A 23,542-nucleotide genomic window follows, 5' to 3' on the forward strand; every position below is an offset into this window, starting at 1 on the left:
CCATTCCTGATGTGATCTGATAGACTAAGATCAGAAGGAAGGAGAGGAGGACCTCCCCTATCAGTGGACGTGGGGAGGAGCATGCATGCAGAAAAGAGAGGTAGGGTGGGATCGGGAGGGGAGGAGGGAGGGGCTTATGGGGGAATACAAAATGAATAAAGTGTAATTAATAATAATAATAAAAAAGGCAGGGTTTGTACTTTCTCTCCTACGACTAGACTCAAGATGAAGTTTTATATATGGTAGCAATGAAATAAAAATATTTTGAGTTCAAAGTGTTCTTCCTGGGAAAATGCAGTCATCAAAAACAGGCAAAACCAGAGAATGTCTTTTCCTGATTCTATACTTTGATGAATCAGTGCTTACAGTTCATAGTAACTAAGATTCTAATATGCGTGTACACCTTTGCTCACAGGTACACTTGAAATATGACCCAACCTTCTTACTTGAGCTCCCTGTGTCTCATGTGAGAAATTCTCAGTTTCATATCCATTCCATTAAACATGTAAAATTTCAATTCTTTCAATTTAGTGCTAGTAGCAGCTTGTTTGATGGATAGGAAAGTGTCTTTTTTTTACTCCTTCCAACCCTGATGCTTGGTTACACATACACTGAAGTTTCAAAAGCCTAGGGACACTGAGATATGTGAGGTCTAAGCAAGCATTTGTGGTACACTCTTAGAATCTCAGAGTTCAAAATGATGCAGTGTGGGCTTAGGTTAGAGGCTAGAGTGGGATTCTAACAAAGACAACTATTAAATAAATAAATAAATAAATAAATAAATAAATAAATAAATAACTAGTAAAAACAAAATCAAAATAATAACAACAACAAAAATCCCACAAGAAATCAAATTGCAGGAATCCCTAATTATTTTGGTAAGGGAAAAAAAGCAAGATATCAAATTACCTTAAATAGTTTGAAATGCTTAAATGTTCAAATCTACACTATGTAGCTCGAATCATTCAGGACTAACCAGTCTGGAAAACACCACAACCAACTTTCCTGGTCATAATTCAGTATAGGTTAATGTATATCGATTGTTTTTAAGCTGTAAAGTATCAGCCATGGTTTGAGGTACCAAAGATAGAGAAATGAGAACAATGGGAAAATCACAGGTGTTCCTGCTCTGAATGCACAGCACTACCTTGGGAGCCACTGAACTACACTTTCGTCCCCATGATGTGGTTTCAGCTCTCTGGCAATGAAAGCAAGCCATAATTGGCAAGTCCTGGTCAAGGAGGGGTCAAGTGGTACCTTTGTCTGATGTTACTAATCTTGCCTGCTCTCAGAGCAGAACCTTCTCTCTTTATGTCTGAGGCTACAGCTCCAGAAACTATGGAGTGGAGAACTCAGAATATGGCCCAATCATATGTATGTATGTACTGCACAGAGGGCAACCTCCAACTCTCTGTTAACTTGTTAGAGGTCAGTGGTGGTCTACTAGCCAGTTTGTTTTTATTTAGGAAGGATATTTTGAGTTTATTTATGAAGGATATAAGTGTATTTTGTAAATCACACTTCTACCACTATTATTACTTGTTTTAACTAAATTACCTTATACATAATTTTTTGTTACTAATTATCAATTATTGCTTTATTTTGTTATTAGTATTGGTGTGGTTAGAAGTGAAATCATTTGGGTGATTTGCAATGCCAAACCAAAGCACATCTGACATATGAGGGAGTCAGCTTCCAACAGAAGGTCAATTGTGTCTTTGTGATAAATCCTTTAACTTGTCAAACTTATCTATGATGCCTGTTATCCTCAAGTCATCAGTTTCCATAGTTGAAGGAAACAGTCATCATCGGTTTATCTGAAGGAAGGAAAGTACTTGTTCATGTCTAGAGGGATGCTGAGTGTGGAGAATACTAAAACCTTTACCTTGAAGATGGATCCTATGACAACCACTAGTTACTCTCTCAAACCTACTTCCTGTTGACAGTGAGTCTTTTCCCTTAGGACCCAGTGTTCTTTGTTCCCTAATGTTTTGAATATTTTTTCTTTATCTGGTCCCTTCTCTTCAGTTATACCTAGAATCTAATGTATGAGATAACGACAACTTTTTATTATTATATATCCCCATGTTTGAAGACAAATGTGTCTCTTATTGTAAACCATAGCAATGGCAAGTATAGGTCAACAACAACAATGAGGAGACATGAAGAAAATTTTCTACTTTTTTTAAAGTTATTTTTATTTTAATTTTTAGTTAATTTATTTTTTATTTATTACAATCTATTCACTTTGTATACCAGCTCCCTCATCTCCTCCCAATTCCACCCTCCCTCTTTCTTCTCCTCCCATGTCCCTTACCCAGTCTACTGATGGGTGAGCTTATCACAGAGGACCTCTGAAAGAGTGTATTTAAGCAGATGCTGACACTCATAGCCAAACTTTGGTGATAGTGCAGGGAATCGTATGAAAGAAGGGGAGATGGAAAGAGCAGGAGGAACTCCACAAGGAGAGCAACAGAAACAAAAAATCTGGGTACTGGGTTCTTTTCTGAGTCTGATACTCGAACCAAGGAGCATGCATGGATATAACTTAGAACCCCTGCATACATGTAGCCCATGGCAGCTTATTGTCCAATTGGCTACCTTAGTAAGGGGAATAAGGACTTTTTCTGACATGAACTCAGTGGCTGGCTCTTTGATGACCTTCCCCTGAGGGTGAAGTAGCCTCATCAGGCCATAGGGGAAGTCAATGCAGCCAGTCTTGAGGAGACCTGATGGGCTAGGTTCAGATGGAAATGAAGTACCTCCCCTATATATTTTTTTTTTTTTTAGTTCTGAAAATATTTTCTCCTCAATCTAGTTCTTTTTTTTGTTTTTTTTTTTTTTTGGTTTCTTTTTTTATTAATTACACTTTATTCATTTTGTATCCCCCCATAAGCCCTTCCCTTCTCCCCTCCCGATCCCACCTTCCCTTCCCTTTCTGCATGCATGCCACTCCCCAAGTCCACTGATAGGGGAGGTTCTCCTCTCCTTTCTGATCTTAGTCAGTTCTCATCAAAAGTGGCTGCATTGTCTTCTTCTGTGGCCTGGTAAGGCTGCTACCCCTTCTGGAGGAGGTGATCAAAGAGCAGGCCAATCACATTATGTCAGAGGCAGTCCCTCTTCCCATTACTATGTAACCCACTTGGACACTGAACTGCCATGGGCTACATCTGTGCAGGGGTTCTAGGTCATCTCCACGAATAGTCCTTGGTTGGAGTATGAGTCTCTGGGAAGTTCCCTGTGTTCAAATTATCTTGTTCTGTTGCTCTGCTTGTCGAGTTCCCGTCCCCTCCAGCTCTTACTTTTTCCCACTTCTTAGATAAAATTCCATTCACTCTGCCCATCAGTTGTCCATCAGGCTCAGCATCTGCTTTGACAGTCTATACTGCAGAGGCTTTCAGAGGCCCTCTGTGGCAGGTTCCTAGGTTGTTTCCTATTTTCTTTTTTTATAGTTTGAAACACTGTTTTTTTTTTTGTTGTTGTTGTTGTTTTATTTTTGAATCAGATAATCACTGTCATTGAAACATAATTCTGTTCCCCAACTAATTTAGGTGAGTGGTCCACTCTTACTTTTTCTTGCTCCACTAATAATAGCCTGCCTTAGTCTGCCATTCTCAGCTACTATTTCGATATTTCACTTTCATTGACACAAACACTATTATCACTTCCTGTCTATCCTGAACTCTGTTGTGAGTATTAAAATCTGTGTTTTCAAAAGATTTTTGTCTTCTTAAACTTCTTTAAAGTCTCTTCCTTCTAAGACTTATTTTCTGCTATCAGTATCAAAGAATTTTGTCACAGTCAAGTAGTCAAGGAGATTTTAATTTCTCTTCCATGGTTTCACTATGTAAAAAATGGCTTCCATACACACTTTACTCAGTATTGTGTCTATTTTCAAGGTTAGGAGTATTACAGTCATGGTTACATGAAAAGATTGCTCTAAAATACTCAAGTTACTAACAATTATATCAGGTATTAACATAATAATCTTGTTCCCATGCTGAATAGTGCTAAAATGCATGCTAGATATTAAATACATATAAATGTACATGTACAGATATCCAATGGCAATTTAGCAAATTATTTAAAATAGCTCAAGCCATACAAGGTGGGTTTGAAATGTTTTCTATCAAGATGAAAGGATTAATATATAGCAAAAAAAAAGCTTTCTTCTTATACTCTGATAATATAAAACAATGCACTCTAAATATTTTGAATAATATTATTGAATTATCTCAGAGGCGATTTTTATATTAATACTCTAGAGCAATATGGAAGTTAAAATAAGTTGGAAGAGTTGAGGTTTTTGGATGCAGAGAGACTTACACCCATAGATACTTTTCCTCCAACAAGATGGTAGAATTAAATCTTTACTGAAGTCAGTGAAATTGATGAGAATACTATACAATTATTTTTTCAAATTTCTCTAATTACATGACTCAAACTTCAGTGGGATTTATTTCATGGAGGCACTAATTTAAAAGTATCTCACCCTCATGGATAAGCTATCTAATCATTCATATTTTTGATAAAAAATTCATTCAGCACACAGTTTTCCCAGGAATTCTGTGCATCAGGACAGGTACAGAGACCCAAAATTAACTCACCACTATAATGGCAAGCAGATTACTATTCACAGAAATATTGGTGAGATCGTTTCTGAATAAGTGTCCCTCAATCTGTCCTGATGGTGAGGAAGAAATTTCAGTGAGATCTTCCTTGTTGTTTGCTGGTGGAGTTATGTGCACATTTTCATTATGCCACATGTAGTCATCAGATTTATAAAAATAGTTTGTTAAGTTTCTCAGATTTTAACACAGAGGGAAAATCATTGTATGTTGTAATTGAACCCACTTAACCCTTCATTGCTCTTTTCCCTTTATAGCCTGCATACTTTCTGCATCACACAAATACACAGAAAATAATGTATATTTTAACATGTAGAAGAATGAGACTGCATCATGATGCACTTGATAGCTAATTGTTTATTGCTCATGCTTTTTAGGCATAATCAGTAAATTATACTTTTTGCTTTGAAAGCAATGCATGATGGTGTTAGTATCAAGCAGTGATATCTTTAAGGTTTTGGTGGCCTAGGATGTCATGGAAGACACACAAGCCACATGGGAGGCCATGGAGTAGACAGAGAAGCTTTTCCCCAAAGAGGGTCCTGGAGCTCAGGAGGAAACACTTCTATAGGATGAAAGGTCTAGCACCTAGCTAGAGACTAGCAATGCCACAGTCTGTGCTGTGGAAATCAGAACTTCACCTTGAGAAAGGAGTACAAACAGTAAAAGGACTGTTAACCCAAGTGTTTCTTCTTGTCACCCTTCTCAACACTGGGAGTTGACTGTGATTGAAGCATCTCTGGTTGCAGGATAGGAGGAAGAGTTGGACTTATGGACCCTGGAGGACCTGGAGCAATGTTTATTGGTGGCGGAGTGGAGACTGATGTGGCTTCTGAGCTGGCCATTTCTTGGATAGACTTAGCTTAGGTGGAGGTACACAACATGTTCCTGGGGAACTTCCTGGACCTTTGATATAACAGATGGGAGGAAATAAAGACTAACATAGAGAACCTGGGAAAATGGTTAATAGGGAGCACAATCAGGAATACAGAGACCAACCCTGAGATCTGCAGGGCTGCATTAATGATCAGATGTATTTTTTAAAGCAAAAAGTGTCTCCAGTTTATATAAACTACTTATGGTGTTGGCCACAACTTTATAATTATTCCTTGTCTATACTTTAGGATATTCACCATTTGTACAGAAACATTAAACGCGTTCAATTGTGAAAACAGTTGTGATAATAGAACATCTATACTTACCTGTAACCTCGTCACTGAGAAGAGGAGCAGTTATGGGCCCTGTATCATTGTGTGAGGGACACATCCTCAAACTGGGAGAGCTGTCGTCATGGTGTTCTTTTTCCTTCATGTCTTCAGTGTTGGATAGATTTTTCAGGGTACCTGAGGTTCAATGACAGTGACACAGTTCTTTAACTTGCAGAGTGTTTTGAGGGATTTTGAATCAATCCATTCTTTTTAATGAGCCTTTCAAAAATAGTAATTTCAATCTCCAAGATATATTACATTTCCTTGGGGACCAGGGCAATGATAGGGGAGAAATGCAGGAGGTATTTCTGGGAATCTTACAGGGGCTAAATTAGGAATACATCTGTCACACATGTATGTGCATACATATGTGTATAAAAAGAGCACGCATGTTCATGTATATATGTGTTTAAGTGTGTATGTATGCATGTATGTATGTTTCTATTTATTTTTTTATAAGGGTGTGCCCCAACCCTACTGTGATGCTGTTAACAACCATGTGAAATCAGGAAATTTTGTCATCCTTCCATTCATCTGAGTACTACTTAATGCTTCCCTTTACCTGTAGGACTTTTGTCTTAAGAAGGAATAGATGAAATTTTTGTCAGTATTATCCTTGGGAAAGTTTTTATCACTTGGCTCATCTCTGGCATCTGCCTTACAATAAGACTCATCAATAGTATTGTTTATGTCATCACCACAATTCTGAATATCTATATTAAGTACAGCACCATCTCCATCAAAGATCCTTGTAAAATTATCAGTGTGAATACCTTTTACAACTGTAACAGATATAAATATGTAAAACCATAATTCAAACACAAGATGCTGTCATTTCATATTTGGATAAATGATATCAGTCTTCAAAAGATGAAAAATTCAAAATCTGGGATTATTAAGAAAATAGAGATTACTATGAATATAATTGTCCAATGAAATAACTAAGAATATTATGTGTATGTATCTAAATATAAATTCAGCACAATGCATTATAATAAATTGGAGAAAGTTTCAGTATCGTCATTGTGATGATTAATGTTTTCAGTTTAATTTTAATGGTGAATGAGTGTCTATGTGATTTCATGTTTATATCTGTGTGTACATGTATGGGCCCCTTGGAATTGTTTTTGGAGTTAGAAACTAAAAAGGTCACCAGGTGCTTGTAGGCTAGATTTCAGGAAGTTTTGGACCACCAGACTTTAGTGATAGGGATCCAACTCTGGTCTTCTGCAAGAGCCTTGTTTACAAGTGGCCTTTTTTTATTGTTAGCATGACAAAATTGCAATTTAACTTGCACACACACACACACAAATACACATCTCCCTAGATATGGCTGTATTCCCATAAAGGATTAAATAAGGAGGTAAGACTTCTTGAATCTATTGATGCTTGTTCTAGACTGAATAAAAAGAATAATGCTGAAAGCATATAAGCACTAGCTTTCATTTGTTTTTTTGCTTGATGAATGCACACACAGTCCTGTGCCCAGATGTCTCTGTCTAGAATGGAGAGTCTAAGTTCTCTGCATTTTACTAAAATTTGTTAAAATTTCATACATATTACGAAAAAATTAAGAACTACTAGAAGGCCAAGGAACATTTCAGAGCTGATGTGCTGCCAAGACAAACTCTGAGTGAATCAATTAGTGACTTGGAAGGTATCTTGTCAATTTTGGAGGGCCAAGGTGGGAAGAAGGAGTTTCATTGTGGTGGTTTGAATGGGATGGCCCTCTGATTCCAGGCATATCAATGTGTGATACCTTCTTTGTGACAACATTTGGGTAGTTTAAGTGTTTTGGCCTTGCTGGAGGAAGTATGTCATTGGTTGGAATTTACAGTTTCAAAAGCTATGAGCCATTTCTAGTCCTCTTTATGCTTCATATTTGCTATCTAAGAGAAGAGCCCTCAGCTCTCAGGTGCATGTATATCCCTCCTGCCTTCCTGCAGTCATGCTCCTCTGTTGTGACTTTGAAGGACTGTAATCCCTCTAGATTTCTAAGGGCAACAAAACACTTGCTTCTATAAGTTGTCTTGGTCATGATGCTTTACTAAAACAATAGAGAAGTAATTAAGAATTAGTTTTTTGAGTGGTGAAGCATAGACATATCTGATTGAGGAACTGGTTACATCACATAGGTCTATGGTCTAGGGAAATCTGTGGGATATTGCTTTGATTAACAATTCATAGCCCCAGATCACCAGGATGGTGCCACCCTTGACAGATTGGCCTGGAGCAAAATAAGAAAGCTGGTTAAGAAAGCTATGAGGTGCAAGGCACTCTGTTTGGGCCCTGATATTTCTCAGTAATTGACAGGCAACTGGATGTACACCATAGAGTACATCCTTTCCTGTGTCAGTTGTTTTCATCAGTGTGTTATCACAACAATAGTAGCAAATTAATGTACTTTCTAAGTTGAACAACACCGATGATTATCTTTTCACTTGAGGACAGGAGCTCCACAAGGAGAGCAACAGATCCAAAAAAATCTGGGCACAGGATTTTTTTCTGAGACTGATATTCCAACCAAGGACCATGCATGGAGATAACCTAGAACCCCTGCACAGGTGTAGCCCATGGCAGCTCAGTGTCCAATAGGTTCCCTAGTAATGGGAACAGAGACTGTGCCTGACATGAATTCAGTGTCTAGTTCTTTTGTCAACTCCCCCTGAGGAGCGAGCAGCTTTGATAGGCCACAGAGGAGGACAATGCAGCCATTTCTGAAGATACTTGAGAAGCTAGGGTCAGAGGGATGGAGAGGAAGATCTCTCCTATCAGTGGACTTGGAGAGGGGCATAGGAGGTGATGAGAGAGGGAGGGTGGGATTGAGAAGAGATAGGGGAGGCTACATCTGGGATACAAAGTGAATAAATTGCAATTAATATAAAAAATAAAAAAATAAATTAAATTAAAAAACGAGTGTGAAATGAATTTTATTGCTACTTTTCAACATACCTGAAGTTAAATATAGGCTTGGATTTTAGGTTGCCAGTAGCTTGATAGTTGAATTGAGCCAAGTAGAGTCCTGGATAAGAAAACAAATTCCTGTGAGTCATAGTTCCATGACTTCCATCCACTTTACTTAATCTCTGAAACTACTAGTTAAAATATACCCCTTACTTTTTCTTTTTTCATTGTCTTTTTTCACATATAATTTTTGTTGATATATTTTTTAATTTTACGTAATTATTGCTCTACCACTCATTTCCCAATCTTTCAATTTCTGTGCTACAGCATTGTAAATCCCCAGAAGAATACAAAAAAAAGGATAAATAAAAATAGAAAAATCCGACCATGTAAACCGTTTTGTGTCACTGTGTGTCACACAATATATCCTTTGCCCAAAATGCTCTACTTGCAAATGTTCATTGAAATGAGTCATTGCTCTGGTTCAAGGCCTATGGCTTTTGCTTCACCATCAACACTAGACACTCCCAGAGACTCCTCTCAGATAACCTGGTTACCTTAGTCATGGAGAGCCTTCAGCTTTGGGTGTACAGGATCAGCCTGTTTACATGCTCCAACAGCTCTTTGGTGTAGATGTTGGGGTTGGCCAGCACAAAGTCCTGCATCTGGGCCTGGGTGGGAGATGAGCCAGTCTATCAGGTCTTCTGCAACCATGCCAGGAGGGTCAGCTCTCCTGCACTACCCTGGCATGGAGAGGAGATGGGGGCATACCCTTGCTTTCTTAAAATTTTTTGTCTTGTCTGTCAGTTTGACACAAAACACAAAGAGTGTCTTATATGTCTGCATTTGTAAATTAAGGTATTACTTCCATTCTTAAAATCACTCAGATTTTTTTGAATTTGTCCAACATGTGAATATGAATTCAACTATCAGAATTATTCCCATACTAAGGCCCTATTCCTATGAACTTTGTATCCTTTTACAAACCCAGCATGTTGAAATTGTTAGTGACTTGTGTCCTCAGAAGAATTATATGTGAATGGCTTCATCTGTCAGGGTATTTTCCTGGGATTGACCTTTAAAGTGTAAGGATACTGTGAGGCAAATGGATCATATAGCTATGGCATTAGAAGGAATGTAATATTCATGTCTTTTTCTCTGGCTATGTCTCATTTTGTTTTCTTCTTAACAGGTGAATATGATTTTTCCTCTTTATTAATTTACCACATCATATTAAGCATTTCTCTCAAGCCCTCAGTAATGATAATAATAATAATAATAATAATAATAATAATAATAGTAATAATAATGAGCTTGTCAATAATAAATCTGAAGCATTAGTAAAGAAAAGGTAGATAAATTGTATGATGAAGTTTAAGGTAAACCGTTTTGTGAAGTGCTAGCTCAGAAGTTATGTTCATTGACAGCTATCTCAGAGGACTCAGCCTTTCTTCCCAGCACTCATGTTTTGGATCACAAGCATCGGTAATTTTAGTTTTATGAGATCCAAAGCCATCTTCTTGCTTACAAGGGCACCAGAATGCAAGTGGTGCACAGGCTTACATACGGGCAAAATAAAACTAATTTCAAAGTTAAATTAATTAATTAATTAATTAATTAATTAATTAATTAATGCTCTATATAAATAAAAATAAACACTTTGGTGCTAGAATTATGGTTCAGTGATTAAGTACACTGTTTGCTACTCCAGAGGGTCAGGTTGGATTCTCAGTTCCTCATGGTAGCTCACTGCAATATTTAACTCTAATTCCATCGAATTTAAGCTTTTTTCTGGTATCCAAGGATACTAAGCAAAGTTGCTATATACAAACTTACTTGGAAGTCAAACATTAATACACACAGAACAATTTAAGAAAATAAATGCCTCATTTTTATAAGTGTATTCCTTCAGGTCTGTTGTTGCAGAAGTGAAAAGCTGCCTCACACAGCAGGTCGTAGACAAGATTTTACTGAATGAGCCATTAACTGTAAATTGAATACATTGTATATGGAGCCTTGATTCTCATATGCTCAATTCAAACAATAAGTGCAACTAACCTCCAGACTAGCTGAGAATAAATGCCTCCCCTCAGGTTATGAAAACTACAATGGAATATTTGTCCCAGTCTATATAGCAATGTCTCTCCACAGTCCTGATTATCAGTTAGTTGAGCCCCATCATCTCATCTTTCATCTCTGTGCCTCATTAATTGTATTCTAAAGACCAATTAAGGAAGAAATGATTCACAACTTCTAATCACATGAACTCAATGGTTGGCTTTTTGATCACCTCCTTTTGAGGAGGGAACAGCCCTACAGGGCCACAGAGGAAGACAATGCAGCCAGTCCTGATGAGATCTGATAAGGTAAGGTCAGACGGAAGGGGAGGAGGACCTTGCCTATCAATGGACTTGGAGAGGGGCATGGGTGGTGAAGAGGGAGGGAAGGTGCGATTGGACAGGAATGCGGAAGTGTGCTACAGATGGGATACAAAGGGATTAAAGTGTAATTAATGTAAAAATAAAAATAAAATTTATAAATAAAAAACAACAACAAACATTCTCCCTTCTGAAACATCCCTGACATAGATTAATACTTCTTCCATACCAAAAGAGTGCAATCCTTGGGTGTTCTTTAACAGCAAAGATCTCTCAGAGATATCCCTGAGTCCTGGATCACAATGATGACTTTGTTCCCAAAGGCAGAAAATGAGAGGTCCCCTTACATTTTTGAGAGATCATCGAATTGTGATTATCTGGGAATATCATTCCATTGAATATGAGGAGCTACTCAAATGGATAAGCATTGAGGGTCTGCTTTACAAAAGGCAGGATGGCTTTTAATGATGTGTAACACACTGATAAGCAGCCTCAAAAGAGTCAAATTCAGTTGTGGCCTCTGTGATAAAACAGAAGTTTATGTTTGTTTGTCTTACAAGGTTATTTATGAATCTCTAAGTAGAAAGAAATTTCAGGGCAAATGTTTTGTAGAGTATATCAGAATTTAAAATAAATGTAAAATATAGCTAAAATATTGCCCAAAAAGTTTTCTGCAAATCACTTCTTTGAATATAATCTTGGGAAAATTTTTGGAAATTGTGTATCATTAATTTTTAATTTAATTTTATTTGTAGATTACTTATTGCAATCTATTCACTTTGTATCCATACTGTAGCCTCCTTCCTAGTCTTCTCTGGTCCCACCCATCGTCCCTCTTCTCCCCCTATGCCATTTCCTCAGTCCCCTGATAAGGGAGGACTGCCTTCCCTTCTATCTGACCCTAGCTTATCAGGTCTCATGGTCTGTGCACCACATGTTTTACTGGTTCCCATGACCCCAGAGAATAGCGTAAGGAGCCCAGGGATCAGAAATTAGTTGTTTGCCGGCCATCATATGGGTTCTGGGAACGGAAATATCCAGAGTTGTTGATACCTTACCCATCTGGCCAGCTAACATGGGAAAATATTTAACACATAATTTAATGTAAACCCTTGTAGCTCTTCTGTGGCATCCTAGAATATGATGAGCTGAAAGCACACTGATGAAACTAAACAATCCACTCATGGAAGCTGATAGTATAGATAAGTAACACAGGCTGGAGTTCTGGCTTGTAATATAACTCAAATCTCTTTAGTCATCAAGAAATCATTCTATGGAGTATTGTAGAGGAAAATGTTTCTAAGAAGTCACAGCTGAACCTGACCTAAGCTAATCTAGATTGGAAAAGTTGAGACACTTGAACTGTGTAATAGTTTATGTACCAATAGTTAATTCTATTTCACATGCTTAAATAGTTTAAAGTGCATATATGTTCATGTCTTATTAAATAGCACAAAACTATTCAGGACTATCCAGCCCAGAAAACACACCACAACCAACTTTTACAGTCATAATTCAGTATAGATTAAGATATGTCAGTTATTTTTAAGCTGTAATGTGTCAGCCATTGTTTGATGTACCAAAGATAGGGAAATGAGAACAATCGGAAAATCCCAGGTGTTCCTGCTCTGAATACACAGCACTGCTTTGGGAGCCACTGAACTATACATTCTTTCTTTCCTTTTTTTTTTTTTGTTTTGTTTTTGTTTTAACATTAAATACATTTTATTTGCTTTGTCTCCCAGCTATAGCCCCCTCCCTCATTCCTTCCCAATGCCAGACTCCCTCCCTCATCTGCCCCCATGTCTCTCTCTAAGTCCACTCATAGGGAAGGGAAGGTCCTCCTCTCTCTTCCATCTGATTCTAGCTTAGGTCTCATCAGGACTGGTTTCAATGTCCTCCTATGTGGCTTAGCAAGGCTGCTCCTCCCTCAGTGGGTGGGAGTGGGGTTAAAAAGCCAGTCACTGATAAACTACACTTCCATCCCCAAGATGTGGTCCCAGCTTTCTGGCAATGAGAGTAAGCCATACTTGGCAAGCTCCAGGTCAAGGAGGGATCAAGTGGTACCTTTGTCTGATGTTACTAATCTTGCCTGCTCTAAGAGCAGTACCTTCTCTCTTTATTTCTGAAGCTACAGCTTCAGAGTCTACTGAGTGCTGCCAGCCTTGATGAGACCTGATAAGCTAGGGTCTCAGATAGAAGGAGAGGAGGTCCTCCCCTATCAGGGGAGCAGGGAAAAGGCATAAGGGGAGAAGTGAGAGGGTGAATGATACTGGGAGGAGAAAAAAATGAAAAAAGAAAATGATAACATTCAGATAATATAAAAGAACTTATTTTTTTTATGGATAAACAATTGCTTCCATGTACTGGACAAAGGGCAACCTCCAACTCTCTGTGAACTTGTTAGAGGTCAGTGGTCTGCTAGCCACTTTGAAATGTTTTTATTTAGGAAAGATATTTTGTGTTTATTTATGAAGGATATGAGTGTGTTTTGTCAATTACACTTCTACCATTATTATTACTTGTTTTAACATTACCTCATACATCATTTATTATTACTTTTTGTTACTAATTATCAATCATTGCTTTATTTTGTTATTAATATTGGTGTGGTCAGAAGTGAAATCATTTGGGTGATTTGCAATGCCAAACTAAAGCACATCTGACATATGAGGGAGTCAGCTTCCAACAGAAGGTCAATTGTGTCTTTGTGATGAATCCTTTAACTTGTCAAACTCTTATCTATGATGCCTGTTATCCTCAAGTCATCAGTTTCCATAGTTGAAGGAAACAGTCATCATCGGTTTATCTGAAGGAAGGAAAGTACTTGTGCATGTGTAGAGGGATGCTGAGTGAGAGGATGCTAAAACCTTTACCTTGAAGACAGATCTTATTTCAGCCACCGATTCTTCTCTCAAATCTACTTCCTGATGAGTCCATCTTTTTCCTTAGGACCCAGTGTGCTTTGTTCCCTAATGTTGGGAATATTTGGTATTCATCTGGTCCCTTTTCTTTAGCGATACCTAGAATCTCCTGTTTGAGATAAACATAGCCTTTTATTATTACATATCCCCATGCTTGAAGACAAATGTGTCTCTTATTGTGACCCAGAGCAATGGCAATTATAGATCAGTAACTACAACTAGGAGGAATGAGCAAAATTTTGTAGTTTTTTTTATTTTTTTATTTTCCCCTAATCTAGTACTCCCAATTTTAAACATCGGCAATTTGTTTGAATCAGATAATCCTTGGCGCTGAATCACATTTCTGCTACCCTATAGTTTTGTTGAATGTTCCATTCTTACTTTTTCTTGTTCCTCTAAGAATATCCTTTCCTAGTCTGCCATTTTTAGTTACTGTTGGGATATTTCCTTTTCAGTGACTCAAACCTGTCTGTCTTGTATTCTGTTGTGAATCTTAAAATCTGTGTTTTCAGGAAAGTTTTTGTCTTCTTAAACTTCCTTTAATAGTGAATATTATTTCCTTCTTCTGAGATGTCTTATTTTCAGCTATCAATTTAAAGAAATGCTGTCACTGTCAATAACCCAAGGAGATTTTAATTCCTCTTCCAAGAATTTACTATGTAAAAATGACTTCCATATACAGCTTTACTCAATACTCTCTCTATTTTCAAGGTTTGGGGGTGATTACAGGCATGGTTACCAAAAGAGATTGCTGTAAAATACTCAAGTTATGGGTGGTAATTATCATGTGTCTGACATAATAATATTGTTCCCATGAAGTATAGTGTTAAAATATCCAATGGCAATTTAGCAACTTATTTTAAAGAGCTCAAGCCATTGAGGGTGGCTTTGAAATATGTTCTGCTAAGATGAAAGGATTAGTATATAGCAATGAAAAATATTTATTCCAGATTCCCTGATCATATAAAACAAAACTCTAGATATATTGAATTATAAGATTGAATTATCTTAGAGGCAATGATATTAATGAAGACTTCAGAGCACTGAAATAATCTGAAAGAGTTAAGGTTTTGGACTCAAAGAGATTCACATCCATGGACACATTACCTGCAATAGGATGGTCAGTTTGTATCTTTTCTGAAGTCAGTGAAATTCATGTCAATAATATCTCTATCTATCTATCTATCTATCTATCTATCTATCTATCTATCTATCTATCTATCTATCTGTCTATACTTTTTTTTTACAATCTGTATAATTACATGGTTCAAACTTCAGTGAGATTTATATCATGGAGGCACTAATTTAAAAGGATCTTACCCTCATGGATAGGCTATCTGAACATTGATCTGATTGATAAATAATTCATTCAGAACACAGTTTCCTCAGGAATTCTGTGGAACAGGACAGCTACAGAGACAAAAAATTAACTCCCCACTATAATGGCAGGCAGAATGCCATCCTCACAAATACTGTTGAGATCTCTTCCAAATAAATATCCCTCAATAGGTCCTGACAGAGAGAGAGAGAAATTTTAGTGAGATCTTCCTTGTTGTTTGCTGGTGAAATTATGTGCACATTTTCATCATTCATATCAGAGCCATATGCAGCCATTAGATTTAAAAAATAGTTTGTTAGGTTTCTCAAACAAAGGAAATCTTTGTATGTTGTAACTGAACTCAGTTAACCCTTGATTGCTCTTTTCCTTTTATAGCCTGCATAACTTCTGCATCATTGCAAAAACATAGAAATTAATTTATATTTCAATATGTACAATAATGAGATTGCATCATGATGCCCTTGATAGCTAGTTGTTTATTGCTCATGCTTTTTGGGCATAATCAGTAAATTCTACTTTTTGCTTTGAAAGCAATCATGACAGTATTGACATCAAACAGTGGTATCCTAGAAAGTCCTTGTGGACCAAGAGGTCCTGAAGGACCCAATGGCCCCATGGGAGGCCATAGAGGAGAAAAAAAAGAGCTTAATCCCAAAGAAGGCCTCGGGTCTCAGGAGAGAATCTTTCTAGAGAAGGAAATGTCTAGCACCCAGCTAGAAACTGGCATTGTAACAATCTGGGATGCTGTAACATGAACTTCACCTGGAGAAGGGAGTGTGACCAGTTTAAGGCCTCTAAATCCAAGGGCTTCCTTCTGCTACCATTCTCACCATAGGTTGAAGACATGTGCTGAGGAGGCCTTGGTTGAAAGCAAGGAGGAAAAGTTTGAATTATGGGCCTGGATGACATGGAGCAATGTTCAGTGGTGGCAGACATGGAGACAGTGATGGCATCTGAGTTGTTCATTCCTTGGACAGAATTGGCTTTCATGGAGACACATGACATGGTTTCTGGGGACATCCTGGTCATTCCATGGAACAGATGGGAGGGAGGAAATATGGACATTGAGGATTTGGGAAAATGGATAACAGGGAGCACCATCAGGAATGCAAAGACCAGACCTAGTAGAGGTATGCTGGGCTGCATTGTTGACCTTTATCTTGCAGAAAGTATGAAGGATTTTTGAAACAATCCACCTTTGAAATGATCTTTTCAAAAACAGTATTTTTTTTTTGCAAAAATAATATAGTGTTTACAAAAATAGTATAGTGTTGGGGAGAAATACAGCAGGCAATGTTTTGGGAATACATTGGAATACAACTGTCATGCATACACACATGCACATATGTGTATGAAATATGTATGCATGTTTGTACATATTTGTGTTGAAGTGTGTATGTACATATGCCAATATTATGCTTATATTTATGTATTAATCAAAGTGTTGTTAAGGAAAGGTTTCCCATGCACTAATGTAAGAGTGTGTCTGAATCTTGCTGTGATGTTCTTTTTCCTCTTGTGAAATGAGGAAACAATGTCATGCCTCCATTCATCTGATTACTACTTAATGCTTCCCATTACCTGTAGGATCATCCTCCTGAGGAAGAACACATGAAACTTTAATTTCATCTTCCACATTTTCTGCATCAGGAATGCAGAGACCAGCCCTACTAGAGATTTGCATGGCTGAGATTTGCATAGAGATTTAGTACCAGATGTACTTTTTAAACCAGAAAGCATCGTCAATTTGTAATGAACTACTTACAGTGTTGCCCACAACTTTACATTTATTCCTTGTCTATACTTTAGGATTTTCACCATTTGTATAGAAGCACTAAACACGTTCTATTGTGGAAAAAAGTTATGATAATAGAACATCAATACTTACCTCTACTCTTATCATGTAGAAGAGGAGTAGATTATATGTAGGGACCTGCATCATTTTCTGAAGGACATGTCATAAAAATAGGACAGTTGTTGTCACCATTGTCATCAATGTCAGACACATTTGTCAAGGATCCTAAAATTCAATGACAGTGGCATAATTCTTTTTTTTTTTAATTTTTTATTTAACTTTTTAAAATTACACTTTATTCATTTTGTATCCCCCCATAAACTCCTTCCTCCTCCCCTCCTGGTCCCACCCTCCCCCCCTTTCTGCATGCATGCCCCTCCCCAAGTCCACTGATAGGGGAGTTCCTCCTCTCCTTCTTTCTGATCTTAGTCTATCAGTTCTCATCAAAAGTGGCTGCATTGTCAGGGTTCTAGGTTATCTCCATGAATAGTCCTTGGTTGGAGTATGAGTCTGTGGGAAGTTCCCTGTGTTCAAATTTTCTTGTTCTGTTGCTCTCCTTGTGGAGTTCCTGTCCTCTCCAGCTCTTACTATTTCCCACTTCTTACATAATTCTTTATCTTGCAGAATGTTTGAGGGATTTCTGAATCAATCAATTTTTTTAATGATCCTTTCAAAAATAGTGATTTCCATAAAAAGATACATTACATATGCTTGGGGACCAGGGCAAAGAAAGGGGTAAAACAGAGCAAGCAATATTCTTGGTATCTTTTTTTTTTTGGCAGTTGTTATTTTTTTAAATTTTTTTATTAATTACACTTCATTCACTTTGTATCCCCCCGTAGCCCCTTCTCTCCTCCCCTCCTAATCCCACCCTCCATCCCCCTTCTCCATGCATGTCCCTCCCCAAGTCCACTGATAGGGGAGGTCTTCTTTTCCTTCCTTCTGATCCTAGTCTATTAGGTCTCATCAGGAGTGGGTGCATTGTCTTCCTCTGTGGCCTGGTAAAGCTGCTTCCCTCCTTCGGGTGGAGGTGATCAAAGAGCAGGCCAGTCAGTTTATGTCAGAGGCAGTCCCTTTCCCATTACTATGGAACCCACTTGGACACTGAACTGCCATGGGCTATATCTGTGCAGGTGTTCTAGATTATCTCCATGCATGGTGCTTTGTTTTAGTATCAGTCTCAGGAAAGATCCCTGTGCTCAGATTTTTTGGTTCTGTTGCTTTCCTTGTGGAGGTCCTGGCCTTTCCTGATCTTACTATTTCTGACCCCGTTCAAAGGATTCCCTGTACTCTGCCCAAAGGTTGGCCGTATGTCTCAGCATCTGCTTTGATAGTCTGCAGGGCAAAGCCTTTCAGAGGCCCCCTGTGGCAGGCTCCTAGGCATATTCTTGGAATCTTATAGAGGCTAAATTAGGAATATATTGTCACATACACACATGAATGTGTTCATAAAAATGCATGCAAGTTTGTGTATACATGTGTTTAAGTGTGTACATGTATGTGTATGTACATATGCCTATTTGTATGCTTATATTTTTGTTTTTAATTAAATTGTTGTCAAAAAAGTTTCCCAAGCACTAATGTGTGTCCCAATCCTGATTTGGTTTTATTTTCAATCTCATGAAATCAGGAAATGATGTCATCCTTCCATTCATCTGATTACTACTTAATGCTTCTCCTTACCTTTAGGACCTTCCTCTTGAAGAGGAACACATGAAGTGTTTAATTCTTCTGCATTATCTGCATCAGGAACACAGAGACCAACCCTACTAGAGATCTGCAGGGTTGCATTGACTACCAGATGTAGTTTTTAAACCAGAAAGTTTTTTCAATTTGTAATGAACTACTTATGGTGTTGGCCACAACTTTACATTTATTCCTTGTCTATACTTTAGAATTTTCACCATTTGTATAGAAACAGTAAACAAGTTCAATTATGAAAAGAAGTTACAATAATAAACATCAATACCTACATCTACCATCATCATTTAGAAGAGGAGCAGATGCAATTATGGGCCCTGTATCAATTTCTGAAGGGAATGTCATAAAAAATGGGACAGTTGCTGTCACCATTGTCATCTATATAAGATATATTTTTTTTAAGAATCCCGAAATTCATTGACGGTGACATAATTCTTTATCTTGGAGAATGTTTGAAGGGTTTTTTAATTAATCCATTCTTTTTAATTATTTTTCAAAAATAATAATTTCAATATCCAAGATATCTTACATGTGCTTGGGGACCAGAGCAAAGAAATGGGAGAAATGCAGCAGGCAATATTCTCGGAATCTTACCGGTGCTTACTTAGGAATACATCTGTCACACATACACATTCCCACATGTGTATATAAAATATGTATGCATGTGTATATGTGTTTAAGTGTGTATATGTCTGTTTATATGCTTATATTTATATCTTTAATTAAAGTGTTTTCAAGGAAAGTTTTCCCATATACCATTATAAGTGTTTGCCCCAATCCTGCTGTGATGCTATTTTCAATCTTGTGAAATCAGGATATGATGTCATCCTTCCAATCATCTTATTAGTACTTACTGTTTCTCCTTACATGTTGGACCTTTTTTCCTGAGGAGGAACAGATAAAATCTTTAATTCTTCTGTATTATCTGTATCAGGAATGCAGAGACCAGCCCTTCTAGAGATCTGCAGGGCTGCATTGACTACCAGATATAGTTTTTAAACCAGAAAGTGTTTTCAATTCATAATGAACTACTTATAGTGTTGGCTACAACTTTACATTTGTTCCTTGTCTATATTTTTGGATTTTCACCATTTTTATAGAAACTTTTAACAAGTTCAATGTGAAAAAAAGATTATGATAATAGAACCTCTATACTGACCTCTACTCTCAACTTTGATAAGAGGAGCAATTGCAATCATGGGTCCTGTATCATTTTCTGAGGTGTACTTCTTCAAACTGAGATAGATGTGATCCTGTTTTTCACTTTCCTTCATGCCTTCAATACCATATAGATTGTTCATGGAACCTGAAGCCTTCTTTCCTTGTGGGCAATACAGTGAGGTCTCATAAGAAAGTAAAACCATGTCCTCTCCAAATATTTTGGTGAAATTTTAATCAGAAATGTGATCAGAGAAATCTGTGGCAAAAATGGGTCACAAACAGAGTGTCTCTGATATTTTGCATTGTTGTAAATCAGATTTGATATATGACTTGGAGGCTAAAATGTGCAGTGCAAAATTCACAGAAAGATTCAGGTGTTATAAGATAAAGGGTGGATATTTTTGTTGGAAATGTAAAATTGAGTTTGAGATCAGATATTAAAATATGACCATAACAGTGCATTTCTATAAAAGAAGATGGTTTCTAGAATTTTTCCCCATTGCAATGGCTTATATATTTTGTCTACCTGAGTAACTTTAATTCCACTTGTCACACTCATGGCTGAGCTTGTTGTGGAAGGATGTTCATAGAAAGACACAATCAAACAGAGAATGTGGACATCTCTGAATGTGGGCACCATCCTGCTGAAAGTTCCCATTAGGTGAGTGAAAAGAAAGAGACAGGCAAAGTCAACTGAGTAGCCACAGTCATGAGTCTCTGTTTGCTCAAGGGCAGATGCAATGTTAACATCTTCATCCTCAGGTTCATTATATTGAAAGATATTTGAAATAAGACCTATTTGGGGAGAACTGGATAATTAATGGATCTGCAATGCCAGTTCTATGGGATCCTATTTTTTTCTCCTGTCCTTTCATTCTACACAGTTTGAGAAAAATAGTTTCTAAGTAATGTTTTCCTATAGTGTACTCCTTACTGGTCCAAGAACAATTGGTCTTTTAATAATAACTCAGAAACTCAAATAATGAGAATGAATATAACCATTTGACATCTATACTCTATAAGCCTGGTATTTTATTATAACATACGGAAGATGCGTACCATAAAAATGTATATACTGTAATTTCTCTAAACAAACCATAATTAGCAACAAGAGGCCAGGGATATATTTACTCACACTAACCAGGCCTCAGAACAACCATATATGTTCAAAGAAATCCCTATTGCCTTTGTTTAATTGAGGAAACCACTTTGGAACTCACACATTCCTTAGGGATAACATCAGGATTCAGTCTTGATTGCTGGACCCTTAGCCCCTTATCATTTCATATTTGCTCTCAGTGGGTTAGCTTAAGGAGAAGATATTTTAAATCACAATTGATGAAGGACTGAATCTTTGAGCTCAAATACCCACTTATATTCTAATGACTTAAAATGCACCAATGATTCTTCTTACCCAGAAGAATATAAATCAAGGGTATATTTATTTTAAAACAAAACAAGACAAAAACAGACTATCAGGTAATCCTCTATTCCTTTCTCTTCTTAAAGACTTGTTTATACTATGCATAAAATATATGTCTCAGTCCACTGATAGGGAAGGTCCTTCTCCCCTTCCATCTAACCCTAGCTTCTCAGGTCTCATCAAGACTGGCTGCAATGTCTTTTTCTGTGGCCTAGCAAGGCTGTTCCTCCTTTGTGATGGGGGGAGGTCAGAGAGCCAGCCACTGAATTCATGTCAGGGAGGAGATGAGGGAGGGAGAGGGTGGGAGGGAATGAAGGAGGGGGCTACAGCTAGGATACAAAGTAAATAAACTGTAATTAATATAAAAACATAAAAATTTAATTAAAAATATGTATGTCTCATTACCTTTTTTTGACAATATCCTGTCCTAATTCTAAACCAGGCATCCAGAACATAACTGGGGCTAGGCAAGCAGGTAAAGTATTGGCAGTCATCATATTTTTTTCTGAATTTCTCTCAATTTTATTTAACATTCTGAAAATCTGTATCACGAGAAAGGCATTCACATGTGGTAGTTGCTCTAGAAGGCTAAATACAGAAAAAATTTATTTCAGAACAATAAATTTTACTTATCAATTTGTAAAAATGAAGAATGGGAACAGCATAATTCTATCTTATTCATGGTTTTATGAAAATAAAATGAGAGTATGAAAGTGTTTTGAGTATTTCACCAAATTTAGAAAAAAAGACAAATTTAACTGCTGTATAAATGCTGAGATTATAAGCATGGATCACTGTGACTCAACATATGTCTCTTTTTAAAACATTATTCTTAGGTGTGAACAATTGACAATTTTGTTGTCAGGAAGTACTTTTAGTAAGTAATTCTGTGACATATAATCTAATATGTCTAAGCAAACATTATGTCTATTTTGGTTGATGTTGTTCAAGAAATTAGCAAGTCATTACCTCCTTAAATCAGCAAATTTCTTCTCTTCTTTGACTTGGCTCAGGACACCAAGCCACTTGTCATATAGTCCCGATGTCGTCAAACTTCCTTCAATACTTTGAACAAACTCTTTATATGCGTAGAAAAAGAAAAGAAAGATTTTGTGGAAAAATACAAGTCACAGAAATTATTCAAACTGCTTAAAATCAAGTTTAGTCAAAACTTTTGTCATAGCTCTGAACCTATTCCCTAGTTAGAACCTTGATTGACATGCAGGTCCACTAAGTTTGGCCCATCAAAACTAGAAACCTAAAAGCAGATTATCAATAGTGCTGGGATTTCAGAGATATATCCTCTTGGCTCAAAGGGCCTCTAGTGGACAACTGAGAAATTAGCACACACTGAAGGGACCAATACCTCAGCTTAACTCCTATTTTTAAATGACATAAACATACACATTATGGTAAATTCTTCAGGTCAAAGATTCTTTGCCTCTAACCTTAATGGTTCTAAATCAAGAGATCTAACTGCATGTGCCCATGTCCTCATATGAAAAGGCTGAGTGAGACTGGACTTACTCTCTTGTACTTTATGCTTTGAAACTGAGTGGTTCTAGTGATATTCTGTAAGTGGTGGAGGAAATGGAATATGTATCTTTGTATAATGACTATAAAAAATATCAGAATACTGGGAATGTGACACTTTGTGATCCATAGGAAAGCATAATGGAATGAATGTGTGATCTCAGTGCTCAGGAGAGGAAAACAAAATCTCAAGTTAGAGTTTAACCCAGGAGATACAGCAATAATATGGATTATTCTTTGTTGGGGAAAACCAAGTGGAACCTCCATGCTTAGTCATTCAAAAACAGGGAGAAGATTTCAAACCACATTGACAGTTTCCAGACATGCCATTTGTACAGGTCTCACAGATTTAACTTTCAGTAAATGCACAAAGCTATTCTTATGAGTATCCCAATAATTTTAGACCATGTACCAGACATGTTCTGAAGTACTTGGGATAGATCAGTGAAGAAACTATACCAGTCACCATCTCTGTACATCGTAACTATATGAGATGCACAAAATCCATTTTGACAATTTGTATTGTTCAACGTATTTTTAAAGAATGG

At 37.2% G+C, this 23,542-nt stretch overlaps 1 long non-coding RNA gene across 1 annotated transcript; it reads right to left on the bottom strand.

The window, feature by feature from the left end:
* Positions 1-5,836: 5,836 nt before the first annotated feature.
* On the bottom strand, positions 5,837-14,146 carry LOC129688528 (uncharacterized). The gene is made up of 4 exons (XR_008721955.1): positions 13,995-14,146; positions 9,298-9,411; positions 8,789-8,858; positions 5,837-5,971 (listed from the first exon to the last, which is right to left on the bottom strand). It is a non-coding gene; the product is annotated as an uncharacterized LOC129688528 (long non-coding RNA).
* Positions 14,147-23,542: the final 9,396 nt, after the last annotated feature.

Source organism: Psammomys obesus, unplaced genomic scaffold (genome assembly GCF_907164565.1).
Source record: "Psammomys obesus unplaced genomic scaffold, mPsaObe1.curated_primary_1811, whole genome shotgun sequence".
In the NCBI taxonomy this organism is placed as follows: Eukaryota; Metazoa; Chordata; class Mammalia; order Rodentia; family Muridae; genus Psammomys; species Psammomys obesus.